Below are 17,525 nucleotides of genomic sequence, written 5' to 3' on the forward strand. Positions count from 1 at the left end.
TAGAAGGATACATGTAAATGTTTAAGGGTACAGGATGCCAGCCGTAGTGTGGAGGTTAATGGCATAGTCCTGAAGGGGCATGATTTCTATTTGCATCTTGGCTCCATCACTTGCCAGCTGTGAGACCTCAGGAAAGGGATTCAGTCCCTCCCTATCTCTTTGATCTTTACTGATGTGTAAAATGGGGCTAATCACTTAGCACATAAGGTCTTTGTATGTGCAACAGTGCAAAGATCTTTTAGTGAGTACTATTAGATTATAAATATTATCAGTTGGAGAACTTGTGGTGAGGCCTGCTTCAAAGTCTGCACTCTTTTGTTTGACAAATTCAGCTTATTTTATATAAAGCTTTCTTAAATAAATCTTGAGGCCTCATGTCTCCCACCAGAAGAAAACTTGCTTTCTTTAGAGACATATTAGAGAGGAATTGTATTGCTATATAAAAAAAATGAGTAACAGAGAGTCCCACAGATTCCCCCAAAGAGTTCAAACATGCTGTCTGGGGAGCAGGACCTGGGGGCAGAGAATGAAGGAATGAAGTTAGGAGTGAGCATATAGAGCTCAGTGCTCCTAAACAGAAAGAATCTTCTCTAGGGCACCTTTCTGGCTAAAAAACAATCACTGTGACCACTGTCTACCATTCTCACATACAGTGTCCCTTGGTCCCCTGGTCCCATGGTGCTCCTCTATTCAGTATGGAAGAGCACTGGCCTGAACAGAGCCAGCCAGTCACTTGTCATGAGAGATGAGGAACAGAGGGGTCTGCACAAGCTCCTAATCATCCCTGAGCTTCCCTAGCCCACCTTTGTGGTCCTCTAAGACTTTGAAGCATATTTAGCCATGGAGAGGTGAGGAGCAATGGCAGTGTGGAAAGATGAGTGACAGTGGATGGACATCACAGTCCTACAGCTCACCATGCAGATTTCCTCTTATATGGTCCCAGCCTCATCCAGAAAATATAAACTGGTGGGAAAACAGGCTCAAAAATGTGGTGTGAGACTCTGGGGAAGACAGGAACAAGGAATGATCTGGAGGAAGTAAAAGTTTATTCCTTCCCAAAAGGGCCAATAAGAAAGTAGCAGGTACAACATCTTTGAAAGAAAGAGGCATTCAATGAATGGTTTAGGATTATTCTAGCTGGTAGAGACATCAATGAGGAAAAGAAGCAGTTAACCAGTTTGGAGTTTCTAGGAATCTATATGGATTTGTCTTAGATGAACATCAATCCCAGAATGGGAGCCATAGTGTTTGAACATTTGAAAAATCCCACAGTGGAAAACCCCCAAGGAAAAGACCCTGTGGAGCCATTTGGCTCCAGGGCAACATACACCAGAATTACTTCCTGCACTGCCCCGTGTCCAACAAACACAGAAATGTGTTTGTTCTGTGAGAATGGCTGGTATCAATGACGCGAGCTAATCTCACCACATTCAGAAATGTTTAAAACAAAATAAAACCCATATTGGCCCTAGACCATCTCTGAACACTCAAAATGTTTAATCCCAGGATTTTAACCCACTCGAGTAACAAGGGCATTTACCAGCAAAAGTTCACTCCCCATGCTTGAATTCATCATCCTTTCTTATCTTCATTTCCTCCAAGATCCTCCCTCCAGCCTCACAGATTGACAGCTAGGCAAGCATTCTTGACTCTTTCTTTTTGTTTTTCCTTATTCCAACATCAATATGTCCTGCTAATTCTTCTTCTGAAAAGCATTCACATTTGCTCTTGTTTTTCCACCCATAAGGCTACAACCCTAGCCCATCCTTCACACCTGTTTTAAGTCCTTCTTGCTACCCCTGTCTTCCCCTCTATAATGTCTGCAAAGGGCTCTTATCTCATGCCATGATCCATGTTTTGTCAGTAACCCCCATCCCCACCAAATTTTGTCTCCCTTTAATCATACTCAACTCATCAGCAGTGGGATCTGTTTGAGTTCTGAAGCCCTCTATCCCTACATGGGAGAGGCTGCTCAGTCTTCATGTCTACCTTGGGAGATACTTCTACTGTGAAACTTTCCCTGACTCCCCCAAGGACAAAAGTTCCGTGTTACTTTGCTCATTTCTTTTACATAACACTCAACACATTTTATCCTTTAAGTGATAATTACAAAATTAAATCATTAGCTACTTATTCATTTCATTTAAATTCCCTTCCTGCCAGTTCCCTGCATAAAACCTCACAACAGAAAACTCTAGATAAACATGTGCTGAATTTATTCTCACTGTTGCAAGCCTGTCTACACAAACCTATAGTCCATTAATCATATTAATCCCAACCCTCTCACCACCCCCTTTCTGATCTCCTCTGTTTACTTAAACCCTACCCATCATTCATGGCTCACCTGTTTCTAAACTTGTGCATAGAATCCCAAAGGGCAAAGACCTGCCACCTCAATTTCATCTCCTTCTAGGACAAGATGATTCTAGACTGGATAATCTAGAATATGGGTAGGTTAGGGAATCTGACTTGGTAGTGAATATGATTACAATCAAGTGTTTGAAAAGCATTTCAAGATAGCCTCCAAGCATGGAAACAGAGCTAGATATTAGGATATACTACCTGGATAATATAACTAGGGCAATTAATAACTAATTGAATTATGTATTAGATGGATACAGCCCTCAGCCTTATACTTCAATTATGCCACAAATATTTATTGTTCCGTATTTTTATTAATGACTTAAATTAAGGTATACAAGTTATGCTTAATACCAATTGTCCTGACACAGGAAAGAGTATGGGAGGAGTTGGTCATGATTTATCAACAATGGATTTGAAAAATATCTAAGAGTTTTGACTGATATAAAACTCAATATGTCAGAATGAACGAAAGAAGAAAGGAAGGAGAGGAGAAGAGAAGAAAGAGGGGAAAAGAATGAAAGAGAGAAAAAGTAAGTAATTTCAGGTGGCATAGGTAGAAATCAAGCAGTGCTTTCCAAGGCTTTGGGCCACTAGGGAGGTTAACATGTGAAATTTTAACAAATAGCTCTGTGGTCAAATAAGTTTGGGAAACGCTAGGTTAGAAAGATCAACAGGTCTGCTCAGATCCTTCAGTGTTCTGAGTACATTCTAAATTCCTGGGAGATTATGGTAGTCCACAGGATTTCCTGAACATATTTGACTGAAACTAACTGACCACTCAGCCCTGACCCCCTAATCATGTCACAGGAGCTGGGATGAGTGAAACTCACTTTGAGAAGCAGAGAATTTCAGCTTCCTGGGCTGCTCAGAGCCTATCAAAAGGGCAGCATGCAGCTCTGGGTATCTCAAAGAAAGAGAAATAGAGATCAGTTGGACAGGATTAGGAAGGGCAGTTAGGCCGGCAAAAATATTCAAAACCATAATACCTGAGGAATGTTGGAAAAAAATTGACATGTTTTTCCTGGAGAAGAGCTGACTTGGCGGGGGGAAGGTGGGGGGTGAGATAATCACAGAAGGTTGAAGGCTTGATAATTGTAATTAAATATGTGAAGAGCTGGCATAGGAGGAAGGAATTAAGCTTGTTCATGTGTGATCTCAAAAGATAAAACTGAGACTAGTGGTTGGTATCCTAAATGAGTCATATTTTTGCTTATCTTATACAGTTTTCTTTATACATATTACTTTTGGCTAAAATTCTGGTGAGGTGTTTACTGCTCAGCTAGGAGTGTTCTATTCAGGAGTTTCCAACTTCCCTGCTTCTCATTCTTTTTTGTCTAGCAACAGGACTTGAGTCATGGGGGACCAAGTGGGGCACTCAAGTCCTATCTGAGGTAGTAAAAAATGATGAGTCCATGCATGGGTCCCAGCAAAGACTTAGAGGGAAATATAAGAGTCCAGCCAAGAAGAACAAAGAAAAACCCTAGTCCAAAGGACAGGAGACAATAAACAGGACCTAGAGCCAAGAATCAGGCCCAGGCAGAAAGAACACCGGAATGGGTGCAGGTCAAGAGCCTGGTCTGGGATCATTGCTGTGAATAGCAACTCATCTGTAGGAAACTAGCACATGAGATGTCAGGCTGGCATAAAGATACAGGATGGCAAGGGGCCCCAGACAGCCAAGCTGGGTGGCAGTGAGGAGTCTTTTTTTTTATATTTCAGGTAGATAATCTACCATAGATCATAAGCGGTTAAGTGACACTCATACTAAATAACAATATTTGCATAAATTTCATGGGTTTCCTTCAATTATTTTCCAAAGACTAATACTTCAAGAATCTTTTCATTAGTTTCAATTTCTTCAGGACTTGTACTAGTTGATCCAAGCTCCTTTTTTTACAAATGAAGAAATGGAGGCCTAAAAAAGGGCCATGATTTGTCACAGTGACAGAACTTGATAGATTATGGAAGGGCAGGGATGCCTGGGTGGCTCAGTGGTTGAGCATCTGCCTTTGGCTCTGGCATGATCCCGGAGTCATGGGATCGAGTCCTGCATTAGGCTCCCTGCAGGGAGCCTGCTTCTCGCTCTGCCCATGTCTCTGCCTCTCTCTGTGTGTCTCTCATAAATAAATAAATTAAATCTTAAAAAAAAAAAGATTATGGAAGGTCAGGGCTTGAACTATCATACTCTGAATCCCTCAGCCCATTTATGTCCCTTCGTATTCACCATGACACCTAATACAAAGATCAAGTCCCAGTCTTTGCCCCAAAAATGTTGGTTGAGGTACATTAAGTAGGCATGGTGTGTCAGGAACTAGTGTTGACTTTTCTATTTAAATAGCCAAAAAATGGAAGACTAAGCAACAAATGCAGCTTCTTCTCTGGATGAGGGTTGATGTCTCTGTTTGACACTAGGGAGTGAAGAGCCCCTGACTTGGCTCTCTTCCCCATAAGAGAGCTGGCCGGAACACTAAGCACTGGCCCAAGGAAAGCCCTGTGAGCCTAAATACACTGCCTCAGTTTCTGAAGTGATGCTGAAGAAGGACTCCTCTGGGGAGCCTTTGGTCCCTGGCTTGCCTGTAAATAAAGTACAATATTAAGTTGAAATATGGGCTATAGGCTTATCCTTGCCTGGCATTTGGGAATTCCCCCAGGCCCCCAGAGTCATGCCGCCAGAAGAAGCCATTAACTCCCACAGCTCAGGGGTAAGTGCTGCTTCCCAGCCAAGGCTCATAAAATTTCAAACAGAAACCCTCTGAACCCAGGAAGATCAGCCTCGTTGACAAGAAACACATGGGCAGAGCCAACACATGGAATGCATTTTGGTCTGAACGGCTTCTTTTGATGATGTTTCCAAGGACTGAGACTACAGCTCTCTGCACCTTCATGGCAAGTGCTCAAGTCTTACTTCTCTAGGCCTTGGCATCTTGTTAGAGCCCCCAGGCCCTGGGACTGTTGATTCTCAATGCCTTCATTGTGCCACAGGACTAGCCCCTGGCCCTTTGGGCATGGACAAATTGCACATTGTCAATATCTCAACCAGACTGTTTCCTCTGCCACAGACTCAGAGCTGTGAGTGTGGACTCTTAACTGTCTGATATGGAATGCTCACCCTTGCTTGTACTGAGGACCATTTTTCTGTTTGTTCCACTTCCTTAAATAAGTCTCTAGGCCTATGACGATGCATGACTTCTTTATCAGATTCCCAACTGCACGCTGACAGTTCCCACAATCCTTCTCTATTCTTCTAGCTAGCCCCCACCTGTCATTACTGCCCTCATTCCTGAGTGCCTGTTCCAAGTCCTAAGCCATGCCCACTGGCCCCTTCACCCCACCTCTGTGCCCCTTTTCTTCTATCCTGAGCACCCCTCCAGAAAACCTGCCCATGTGGACCTCACCTAGCCACGTTGTTGCCCTTCCCCTTTCATTTCCAGCCGTCTGGTCTTTTAGCCACATTATGTCAGCTTATATGCAGGTGGATGCAAGTTTGGGGCACATTACCACACTTACCTTCTAAAGTTGTCTCTACCGTTAAACCGTGGGTGAATGGATGGATGAATGGGTAAATGGATGGATGGATTAAAGAAATAGTGACTTCCACCAGGCCCTAGATTTTGTCTAACCCTAAATGTCCCATTTAGCACAAGAATCTTCAGCATAATACTCAGAAAAGTACTCAAGAAAGGGACTTTTCTCTGCCATGAGGCCAGTTTTTCTATCCCAGAACACTTCCCAATCTCAAGGTCCAAATCATAAAGTCTTCTTTGTTCTGAACAAAGCAATCAGAGGTCCTGGTCCTGGTCTATGTTTGGGTCACCATTCTCAGTAAGGATGAAGACTTATTCAGCTCTTCTTTCTGGCAATCACCAGCTACACCAAGTGGCCAACAATAGCCACCAAAAGCCTCCTGTCTTAGTTCACACTACTATAACAAAATACCACAAACCAGGTGGTTTATAAACAACAGACGTTTATTTTTCACAGTTCTATAGGCTGGAAGCCCAAGATCAAGGCTTCAGCAGATTCAATGTCTGATGAGATCTTCCTTCTTGATTCACAGATGGCTGCATTCTTACTGTGTCTTCACTTAGTGAATGGGGTGAAAGGAGCCCTCTCAGACCTCTTTCATGAGGACACAAATCTTATTCATGAAGATTCCATCCTCATGACCTAATAATCACCTCTCAAAGGCCCAATTCCTTGTACCATCACCTTGGGGGCAGGATTTCTGCATATAAATTTAAAGGGTTTACAGACATGCCAGCCGTAGTTCTTCCCAGGTCCCACTTACCGTAAAAAAAATTTTTGTATGTCTAACAACAATCAAATGTGTTAAATATTTTTCTGTTGGTATTTTTTAAGAATGAAGCTGAGTGGGGCCAAATAGCTCAACATCAGACATAAGCTGTCTAACCATGCCATCTAACCATAAAGGAGAGCAGAGAATTAAAAAAAAAAAAAAAAGACCCTGCCCAGAGGCTTGCCATGTAAATTAGACACACAGAGGGAGTGCAACAAGACAGGGCAGGCACCCAGAGGAATACAGGTGCCGGCCAAGGATAACTGTCTTTGTTCTTGGCCAGGCCAGCCTGTCATCTGCCACCTTTAAGGCAGCTCAAGGGAAGGCTCAAGAGAAGGGTTAAGAGAGAGGAGACAGTAGTGATAAATTACTTCCAATAATAACTGGAAGAGAATAAGTGGAATAAGGGCTGAGAGGGGTCCAGACATGTGGCTCCTGGCTCCTGGCTCCTGTCCTCCATTATGTTCCTATGTGTGAGAGAGGAGAAAGAAAGGACAGTCCTAATGAAACTGGTCTCCAACCCCCACAAGGCTAAGAGGACCAAATGGAGGGTGTCCAGGATTTGACACGGGCTTTGCTGTGTGTATGCGTAGGGATAAGTGTGTGTGTGTGTGTGTGTGTGTGTGTGTGTGTGTGTTTACCGTTCCAGTGTTGGTTTATTCTTCTATTAAATGTTATTGTGCTGAACCCTGTGTGTGGGTGACATCTTCCAGTCTCACCCACACCATAACCCTGCAGCGTTCGCTCTTCATAAATTCCAGGGCTAGAGCCAGAGGCATCTCAGTCCAACACATCTTGTCACATTGAAATAAAAGCAAAATTAAAGCTAGACATGGTGGAATGCCTCGTAAAGCTCCCCCAACACACCATTCAGGCTCAGATTTCCTAACATCAAGCTGCTGCTCCTAGGACAACCCTCTTAATATGCATGTGAAATATGTAGGTCAAGGATGGATTTCAATCCTTTTATTAGAAGAAATCACATCAGTTCAAGGCACAATATTGAAGAGTGTCTGGGGCAAAGTTGATGAAAGCTGACAAAGTCTGTTCCATATGGGACTCACCCTGGGTTCACTGAGGACACACTGGGACTTTGTTGGAGACTCATGACACCCATCTCCATCCTGTGAATGTCACATGTAAACTTCACCTCTCTCTGCTTGGATCAGCAATCTCGTAATAGAGAAGAAAAGCAGAAGCGTGTGAGCATCCAAGTCCTGGTCCTCAGTTTCACCTGACTCCTTCATTCCTTTGCAGTCACCCTCCATCTACGAAACGGCCACTCCCCCAATTACATATCAGTAAATTAGCAGTTTGTTGGAATTGAGTTCTTTGTATTTTTTGCTGTCTTTGCTGATTCCAAACCTGTTGAAGATGAGTGTCTAGGGTAAGCCAGCCAGAGGAAGGGAGAAGAGATTCCTAAGGTTTGACAGCTCTGATGAATGAATAATTAGAATGTCAGAGGCTGATTCCTCAGGAACCATGAAAATAGCTAGGAACCAGAAAGAAGCAAAAGCCTTTCTTGGAGAGAAAAGATTCTCCCTGATTTGTAAGGGGGGTGACAGCTTTCACCCCCTTCCAAGGTCCCCTACGGCATCAGGGATGGAAAGTGCTAAGACACAGGGAAAGAACATAGGCTCCCCAGAGGTTCCTGGGCCCTGAGGGCCAGCTTCCAGAGCTGAGGAGGGGCTGAACATGACACCCACATCCTCAATTCTTGAACGGTGTGGGGATAAAAAAGATAGAGCCACCCTGGGCCCGTGCTTCATTTCTCTGTGTCTCCCACTGTGAATAGGGGAGGTTTGGGGCAAGCCCTGATGTGTGCAATGAAAGCTGCCTTTCTGGATTTGCAAGTAGATTAATGAGGTTGAAGTTTTACAGAAAACAGTTTTCCAAACACATTAGCCATAGGCTAAACATCTCCTCAGAGGAATTTTATTCTTAGAAGAGCCTTAAAAGTATTTCCTTTACAGTACCTGAGACTAAAATCAATCCCTGTGACAACTTGACACTCCATTTACTGTAAACCTTTGGAGATCTTAGAGCTGTTTACCCCATCTCACCAGAGTTGAGGGCTCATTTGAGCACAAGAGTAAACCTCCCTCCATGAGGGCTGGGAGCAGAGAGGGGAGAGCCCTCCTTCCATTATGCTTATCAGTCTCCCACTTTTAAAGTTGTCTGCCAGAAAGCGCCAGATCAGAGAACCAAGTTCCTCTCTGGCTGTGTCACAATTTGAGGCATGTCACAACTTCTTCAAGTCTCAATTTTCCTATTTATATAAGAAAGAATTCCAAAAACCATTTCCTTCCTAACCCAAGAATTGCTTCCATAACCATGAAGACACACCGGAGGTTCTTTCAGCTTTGCAAAAGGCGCTTACTTATCAACAGAGATCTGAGTTGAATCATTTCTGGAGGTTTTATGTATAAAGTGAAAGCATTTGGGGTGACTAAGTGGCTTAGTCCATTAGGTGTCCAGCTCTTGGTTTTGGCTCAGGTCATGATCTCAGGGTCCTGGGATTGAGCCCCACATCAGGGTCTGTGCCCAGTGTGGAGTCTGCTTGAGGATTCTCTCTCTCCCTCTCCCTCTGCCTCTCCCCACAGCTCACTTTCACGCATGCACTCTCTCTCTCTCTAAAATAAATAAATAAATCTTTAAAACATTAATAAAGTGGAAAGCATTGTCATGATTGCTGTTTCAATTCTTTCAACAAACCTGTAATGTCTTATAGACGAGGAGGTTAGGACTTAGAGAGATTATGTAGTTTCTCAGTCCCAGAGCTATTAAGTGATAAAAAGGTAAAATTCATTTGTTTCTACTGCCAAAATTCCTCAGTATTTTCCAGTTGAATTCTTTGATCACAAAGAAGTTATCTGTCTCAATAGTTTAGTATTGAATCATAATTATAATAGTTGCTACCAGCTGAGATTCTACCATAAGCCATGTATTTGGATAGTCATGTGAATTAATCCCACAACAACCCCACAAGTAGTCAATATTGTCCTCATTTTATAAAGGTCAAATAAAAATACAAATATAAATGAAGTAAGGATTCAGATCTGTGCTCTGCTGCCTTCCATTCCACAATTAGGAGAGAAAGAATTCCATAGGTCTAACAAACTTTCCTATATCGCTAAGTTCTTGGGGACTTCAACTCAAGGTGCTTTTATCAGTGACAAATCTTTGAAACTCACTGAAATCTATTTGCTGTTGACTGTGGAACATCCAGAAGGTATGATAACTTCATAAGTCTTCTACGAAGGGTTCCTACCTGCGAGGGGAAGCTCACTCTTGTCCAGGGGAAATCCTTCCTTGTTAACCTTTTCCCTCTGACTACAGCACATTATAGCATTTTTTCAAAAGCAATTATTTGTGTGTTATTAAATATATCATTCTCCTCATGAGATTACAACTTTTGGGGTAACAGAGCAGATAGGTTATACTATATATCTTCCTTACCCCACATAGAATGTAAAGCAGGTCCTCCCTAAATACATCCAGCTGAGCTGGTGAATGGGTTGACTGGGGCTGCAGGAAAATTTAGGGGAGACTCCAGCTTATCTCTCCAGAATTATTTAAAAGGCTGTGTAAAGTAGGGGGTAGGGCACAAAGCTGCATTTGAAAGGAGCCCAAGCAAGCAAGGTGCAGACCATCTTATTAGGCCAGAGAGTTCAAGCTTATACTCACCCCAGAAGGGATAAAGTTAACATCAGAAACAATGTAAGAACAAGAGGACTTTTCCCCTTCAGATGTCTGGCAAAATTGCATCACTGCAAAATGTGGCTTGTTCCAGGTAACGAGTAGCAAGCATGCAGTCCCAAAGAGTGTCCAAGCTCTATTCTCAAGTCAGGTTCATAAACCACATGCTCCTAGAGTGGAGGGGCAGGACGGGGCGAGGGGCTTCTGTCAAAATTTTCAGAAGTCCACTAGTGCTTTGAAGGCTTCCTTCCCAGGAATATATCGATAAATTAATCACTCTAATCACCAACCACCTCCAGGATAAGGCTCATTCTCAGGGGCTTGAGAACCTACTTTGCATATAGAAGAAAGCCTGTTTTATTCCTACATCACCTAGAGAATTAAGAGGAATAGCAGCTTAACCAAGAGTTCACATCATATGCAATTTAAAAAGAGTACCCACATGTAGTAAACACCTCATTACATTTATGTAACTTCATTATTTCATTAATTTTCCACCCCATTTGCCGTAGCAGGGTGACAGCCCCAACCCCCACCCCGTGCCCACAAATGCTGCAGGGCATTCTCGCACCTGTCATTAGTCAGCAAGGACCACGGCATTCTTCTGTATTTTAATATCAACTAAAGCATGCATAGTACAGTTAAATCTGCTCTTTTCACTCCCCACCCCAGACACACACACACATACACACACACGTGAGCGCGCGCGCGCGCGCGCTAAAGCTAGTTATATATGATTTGGGGATTTTTCCAGAGCAGGGATAGTGTGCCTCACTGTTCCCCTAGAGTCAATTGCACTGTGGCATATTCTATTACCCTGCTTAAAGAAGCAGATCTGATATCTGGGCTCTGTTAGAAAAGGAAAAACAACAGGAATTTCACACAACTGGACCTGACCCCCAATGGCACAAATCTGGGATGTGTTAGGGATGTGAAAACAGCCCCACCTCTGTATGGTGCTTTCCATTCTCTAAGCTCAGGATGCATTAGAGATTTCACTGGGGCCTCACTAGCAAAGCAGCATCCTCTCCACCCATCAGCCCAAGCCTGACCACAAAAGGCCTCTCTGGCCCTCCGCAGGCTAGGTTGGACCACATCCCTGCAGCATTCCATTCTTCCAGGCCGAATTCCGAGCTGATAATCAAATCTCCATTGGTTTGCCTTCTCCACAAAATTTTAAATGGGAGATGTGCTCCTCTTCATTTCCTGTCTCACTCCCTCCACTGATTGTAAAGCAGTCTGCCACTTCCCACCTTGTGGAGATGGATGCCCTTCAGTGACCCACGGCACCACGTCAAGGTGCCATGCAAACTCCGGTTGGTGTGCTGAGCTGACAGCAGGAGTGGGGACCACAGGTGCCTTCTCCATTCAGAGCGAAGTCTAACCTATCGAGATGGAATCTGCTAGATCCAGAGGCAACCTCATTCTGAGCTGGAGATGGGGACAACTCCTGCAACCAGCTCTTTCCCCTTTCCACCCTGTACCTTCTCGCCTTCCCCAAGACTCACATCTTGGAGTCTCTCATGGTCTGTGCTAAGGAAAAGACAGGCATAATTTCCCGAATCACAGATTTGCTGATCACAAAGCGCAGGGGAGATAGAGATGGTGCCCTCCACATTTGTGGGAGATGAAGTGCACGCACATAGTTCCATTTTCGGTTCCTGGAAGGCAGGGTTCTTTTTTGGTTTGAATTCTCAAGGGAAGTGGCTATTTTGAAACCAGCCTGGGGGATATGAAGATAACTGACCATTCTCATTGTCCAAAAAGAGAGTGAGAATATCCAGAAGGTGAGAGGCCCTCTGTGGCTAGTTTGAATGCATTCTTTAAGTTTTACGTTGAACTTGATTCTTTTCCCATACTATTTCCATAATGTTCCTTTTCTTTATTTATTTTTCCATAAAAGCTATTCTCCTATACTCTACTATTGGTGACTCTCAGGGCTTATTCAAATATCTTCAGGATAAAAAACAGAGAACTCCCTCCAAGCATGTTATTAGTGCTCAATAATCTGAAACCTGAAACAAAGCTATAAAATAAGTTCAGTTTTTCTCCAACACTCAACATCTTCTACACTTACACACACATACACACACACACACATACACACACACACGCACACACTTTGCTTGCCTCTCTCCCCATCTTGATACCCCCTGCTCTCTCCTAGCAGCCTGGGGCATGCCACAGTGGCATAGTTTGCCCACCTACTTCCCAAGCAGCCCTGGTACCCAAGTTCACCTCTTGCCCCATCATTTAATTTTTTGAAATAATTCAAATGGATGTGTTAATGGACGATAATGGAAAATAACAATAACAACCTTTTACATTTGTATACAATAAGATACTTTTCAAAGCGATGGACAGTTTTCAAAGATTTTACACTAATTATTTCACCTGATATAATGTTTTTTCTATTGATTGGCCCATTGGGTATAGGGGGCTGAAATTTTCTGCTCTGTTTCATGGATGAGGGAATTGAGGGTGAGTTTAATGATTTGGCCCAAAATTACAGAGCTAGACAGATGGGGAGCTGGGACTTGGTCAGAGGGTTCTGGAACCTGGTTCCCACACTGACTGGATGGTTGCTCGTTCAGCCTGTGTGTCTCCTTTTTGAAAAGAACAGCTGAAATAGGCAAAGCCTTAATTATTTCTCAAGGCAAAGACATGCTTAGAAACATCAGGGTCCTTCCTCATAGTGCAGACTCCTAAAATGCACCTCAGACTTATCAAACTTGAATATTTGGGACTGGACCACAAGCCTGTAACTTCACATCTTAATTTCTAGGACAATTCTTAGGCACATTAATATCTCAGAACCTTTTTCTTGAGTCGAGGAACAAGATTTTGAACAGTGAAATTTCAGACTTCAGAGAAAAGAAGATCAAAGAGTTATTTGAGCAGTAGAAACTCTTATGTGGCAGGCACCTAGGTGGCTCAGTGGTTGAGCATCTGCCTTCGGCTCAGGTCGTAATTCTGGGGTCCTGGGATAGAGTCCCGCATTGGGCTCCCCACAGGGAGCCTGCTCCTCCCTCTGCCTATATCTTGCCTCTCTGTGTGTCTATCATGAATAAATAGAAATAAAATAAAATCTAAAAAGAGAGAGAGAGAGAGATTCTTAGGTCAAATGCCATTAATACTTTCTGAACACATGCTTATTTTGTGGTGGTCTGCACACCCCAAAATGGCCAGACTCTGCCTAAGTATTGTTCCAAGCCCTAACCCCCCAGCTCAAGGCTGCTTTACTCCAACCAGGAGCACTCAGTGTAGTTTGAAGAGAGGGGCCTGCCTTAGGCTTCTTCCTGTTGTCTGTCCTCCATCTCTGTGTTCTGCTTGATGTTAAACCCAGAAAGGAAAAGAAAACATAAAAGAGTATTTGGAAAACACTCTCTTCCTTCCTTTTAAGAATGTTTCTCTCCACCATTTTGCAAGAATAATACATTATTATCAAGAACTAATTCCCCACTGTGGCTACATTCATGTAAAATTCAAAAACATCTGGATAATTGATTGACTTTTTCTCTTTTTATTTGAATGTGCGGTATTGTGTACAACCAGCCTGTGTGTTCTCCCATGGGAACTGCTGAGGATGTAAATCCACCCCTCAGCTCTTTAATTAAAGTTATGAAAATATCAAGAGGGTCTCACCCTTGTAAACACAAGGAGCCTTTCCAGGAAATAGCTCTGCCTCTTGTGTTAACAGATGTCATGGGGCAGTTGGGTGGGAGAGTGTTGTTTTAAAATTCTCAATCTGCCTCACAAGAGTTTTTTCCTTAGATGGTTCCTGGATAGCATCACATGCTTTTCTCCTTTCAACTCTCACATCACTTCATGTAGCTTTTCTGCTCTGTCTCACTGCTATAGTCTGAGTGCTTGTGCCCCACCACCACCACACACACAAATACCTATGTTGAAGCCCCTAAGGCAATGGTGTTAGGAGCTATGATCTTTGAAATATAACCAGGTGATGAGAGCTTTGAGGGTCATGAATAGGATGCATGCCCTTGTAAAAAGACTCCAGAGAGAGCCCTTGCACCTTCCACCATGTAAGGGCACAGCCAGAAGTTGGCAATCTGCAGTCTGGAAAAGGGCAGTCACCAGAACCTGACTGTGTTGGCACCTTGATCTTGGACTTGCAGCCCATGGAACTGTGAGAAATAGATTTTTGTTGTTTATAAGGTTCCCAGTCTGTGGTATTTTGTTACAGCAGCCAGAACGAATTGAGACATCCACCTTGAGCACTTGTCAGGTGGACCAGAAATAATCCAAAGGCCAACTCCTTAGACCCATAAGAGTCATCATCTGCCATCTGATTTCCCTGGTTTGGGCCACATTCTCCTTATTTGCTTCCTGATACTGAGATAGGGAATAGCTTTGTAGTTATACAATATTGGATGTATCTTCCTGACTTTAAATACCTGGATGAAAAGTAGAAAATCCTTTCAGAAAATCAGGATGTTTAGCATCATAGTGACAAGGTTCCAGATACCTGCAGATTTATTCCTTCATTGAGATCCTTTTTTGGTTATTGGTTTCAATATCTCCTTGCATGTTGCTTTGTCAACAGTAAGCAGCCTTCCAGGCGAGCATTCTTCTGTTCCAAAGAAGGGCAGTAAGCTCTGGGAAGGAAGTGCTGAGCATCTTCACCCTGGGGGTAAATGGAGTCAGTACAGAAGAGATCTAAGAGAACACTGCAGAAGCAGGCAGGTGAGAAGACTGAACGTACAGGAGGTTGGAGTTAAAGATTTTGGACTCTTGCAGATAAGCAATTCTGAGTTCAGCCACGGTATAGTAATCAGTACTAATATGTGGCTGATGAGGAACTAAAGAGAACAAAGATAAAGATCACAGGAACTGACTCCATTAAGGAACTGGACTGGGAGGGCAGAGATACCTCCATATGGATGCCAAAGTCCCTGAGATGATACAGCATAATAACCTGTGCTCAAATCCTCAAGAACATCCATAGATCATCCACAAGATATCAAATGATAAAAGCAAAAGGCAGTAAATAGAATAGTATGAGAGGATTGGCCTTCCAAAGAGGTGTCGTGCCCAGAAGTTCAGAAATTAGATCCTAGACCTGACCATCACTAATTTCCTGATGACCTTATACAAGTCATTTAACATCTTTGAGACTGGGTTTAACTCATATGTAAGAGAAAAGAGCTAGTTTGGATGATCTCTATGGCCTTCCCTAGTTCTGACGACCAGTCCACTCTGGCTCAGGAAGGAGGGAGTTGAGGGAAGCACAGAGGTCCTAGATGATGGGTTATTGCTGCCAAAATCACCCTTTCCCCTCCCTCCTCCTGTTCTCTCATTGACATGCCCTTTATTATCTTGTTGTTGTTGATGTAGTGTTTTTTCCCACAGAGCTCTGTGGGATAGGACAGCAGAGAACACACAGAGCAGATAGGAAAGGAGAGCGGGAGTGGGAAAGGGGAGGAAGGACTTCTCCAGGATTCCCCAAGCCCCTGCTCTCTAGAGCCACAGGCCGAGGAGGCGTGTCTTCCAGGCTGGGAATCTGAGAAGGTGAAGATCTCTCAACATCCTCCAGCCCCTCCAAACTCTACAACCTTTTCCTGAGTCTTCCTGATTCCAGCACTAGATCACTGGCCATTGTCCTCCATCATGTTCTGTTTTCTTTCCAAGCTTCTTTGGAGGCTCTGGCTCATTCCTGTAAAGGCCAAAGAGCTGAATTGGTAGGATCTATAAAGCACAGTATACTTCTGGTAATAGATTTTTTTTTTGTTTTTGCTGCATAAGAAAACATGATAGAACTTAGTCATTTAAAGCAACAACCATTCTATTTACTCCAATTCTGTTGATCATCTGGGTGGTTATTCTGGTCTGGGATGGCTTGTCTGTGGCTAAACAGTCTAGAATAGAGCTGTCCAATAGAAATATAATACAAACCATGTCTGCAATTTGAAATTTTCTAGTAGCCACATTTAAAAAACTTAAAAGAAACAGGTGAAGTTAATTTTAACAATGTATTTTAAGTTAACCCGATGTCCAAATATTATTATTTCTATGTATAATTAACATAAAAATTATTAGTGAAATATTTTACATTCTTTTTATCATACAAGTCTTCAAAGTTGTGTGTATTTTACACTTAGAATACATTTCATATCATATGAGCCACATTTCAAGTGCTCAACAGCCACCATAAAATTATCTCTCACTCATATGTCTGAGGTGTCAGGTGGGTTGGTTCAAATGTCTGGAATGGCTGAGGCTTCTCTTCACATAGCATTTCATCCTCCAGGAGAGCAGCCCAGATTTGTCTGCAGGATAGAAGAAGAGTTCCTATCAGCAATAGAACCCTAATGCACAAGTGATTTTCAAACCTCCATCTGTTTCATGTTTGCTGAAGTTCCATTGGCCAGAGTGACACACATGAGCTAACCAAGAGTCAGAGTGGGAGGGATCTATCTGAGGATGTGGTTACCAGGAGGTAACTAAAGAGGCCATCTCCCCCTAGACCCTCAGGTTGGAGGGAAACATCCCAGTGCTGCCACTAGCCTCCTCCTCCTCCCTCCTTCTTAGGATATTTCCTTTAAAAAAGAAAAATTAAGATAATCTGTAATCTTACCTCCTGCAAATAACACAGATAATTCTATCTCCCACAAATAATCACAGATAATTCTATTTCTCACAAAGAATACAGATAATCCTATTTCCCAAAGGTAAAAGATACTTTTGCCTTCCCATTATTTTTTCAATGCATACATACACAGTCATTTTATATATTAGCAATCAAATCATAAAATACTAACTACTATCATTTAACAAAACATTTTAGCATTTTCCCACATTATTAAATATTCTTCTAAGAAGTGAATTTTAATGGTTTCATAACATTCTATTGAATGGTTATACCACAATTTATATAAACAATTCTTTATTGCTAAAGGATTATATTGTTCCCTAGTTTTCATACTTATAAATAATAAGGAAATTATCTTAATTCACACATTCTCCATTCATTCAAGCCATTTTGTGAAGAATGGATTCCTAGAAATAGAATTTTTAAGTCAAAAAATATTACACATTTCAAAATATCTGATTGATTGATTGATTTAACAAATAATTACTAACCATTATAATGCCAGACACTCTTACAGGTGCTGGGGATACAGCAGTATGAAAAACAGACAGAAAT

This window comes from Canis lupus, chromosome 12 (genome assembly GCF_048164855.1).
Source record: "Canis lupus baileyi chromosome 12, mCanLup2.hap1, whole genome shotgun sequence".
NCBI lineage: Eukaryota > Metazoa > Chordata > Mammalia > Carnivora > Canidae > Canis > Canis lupus.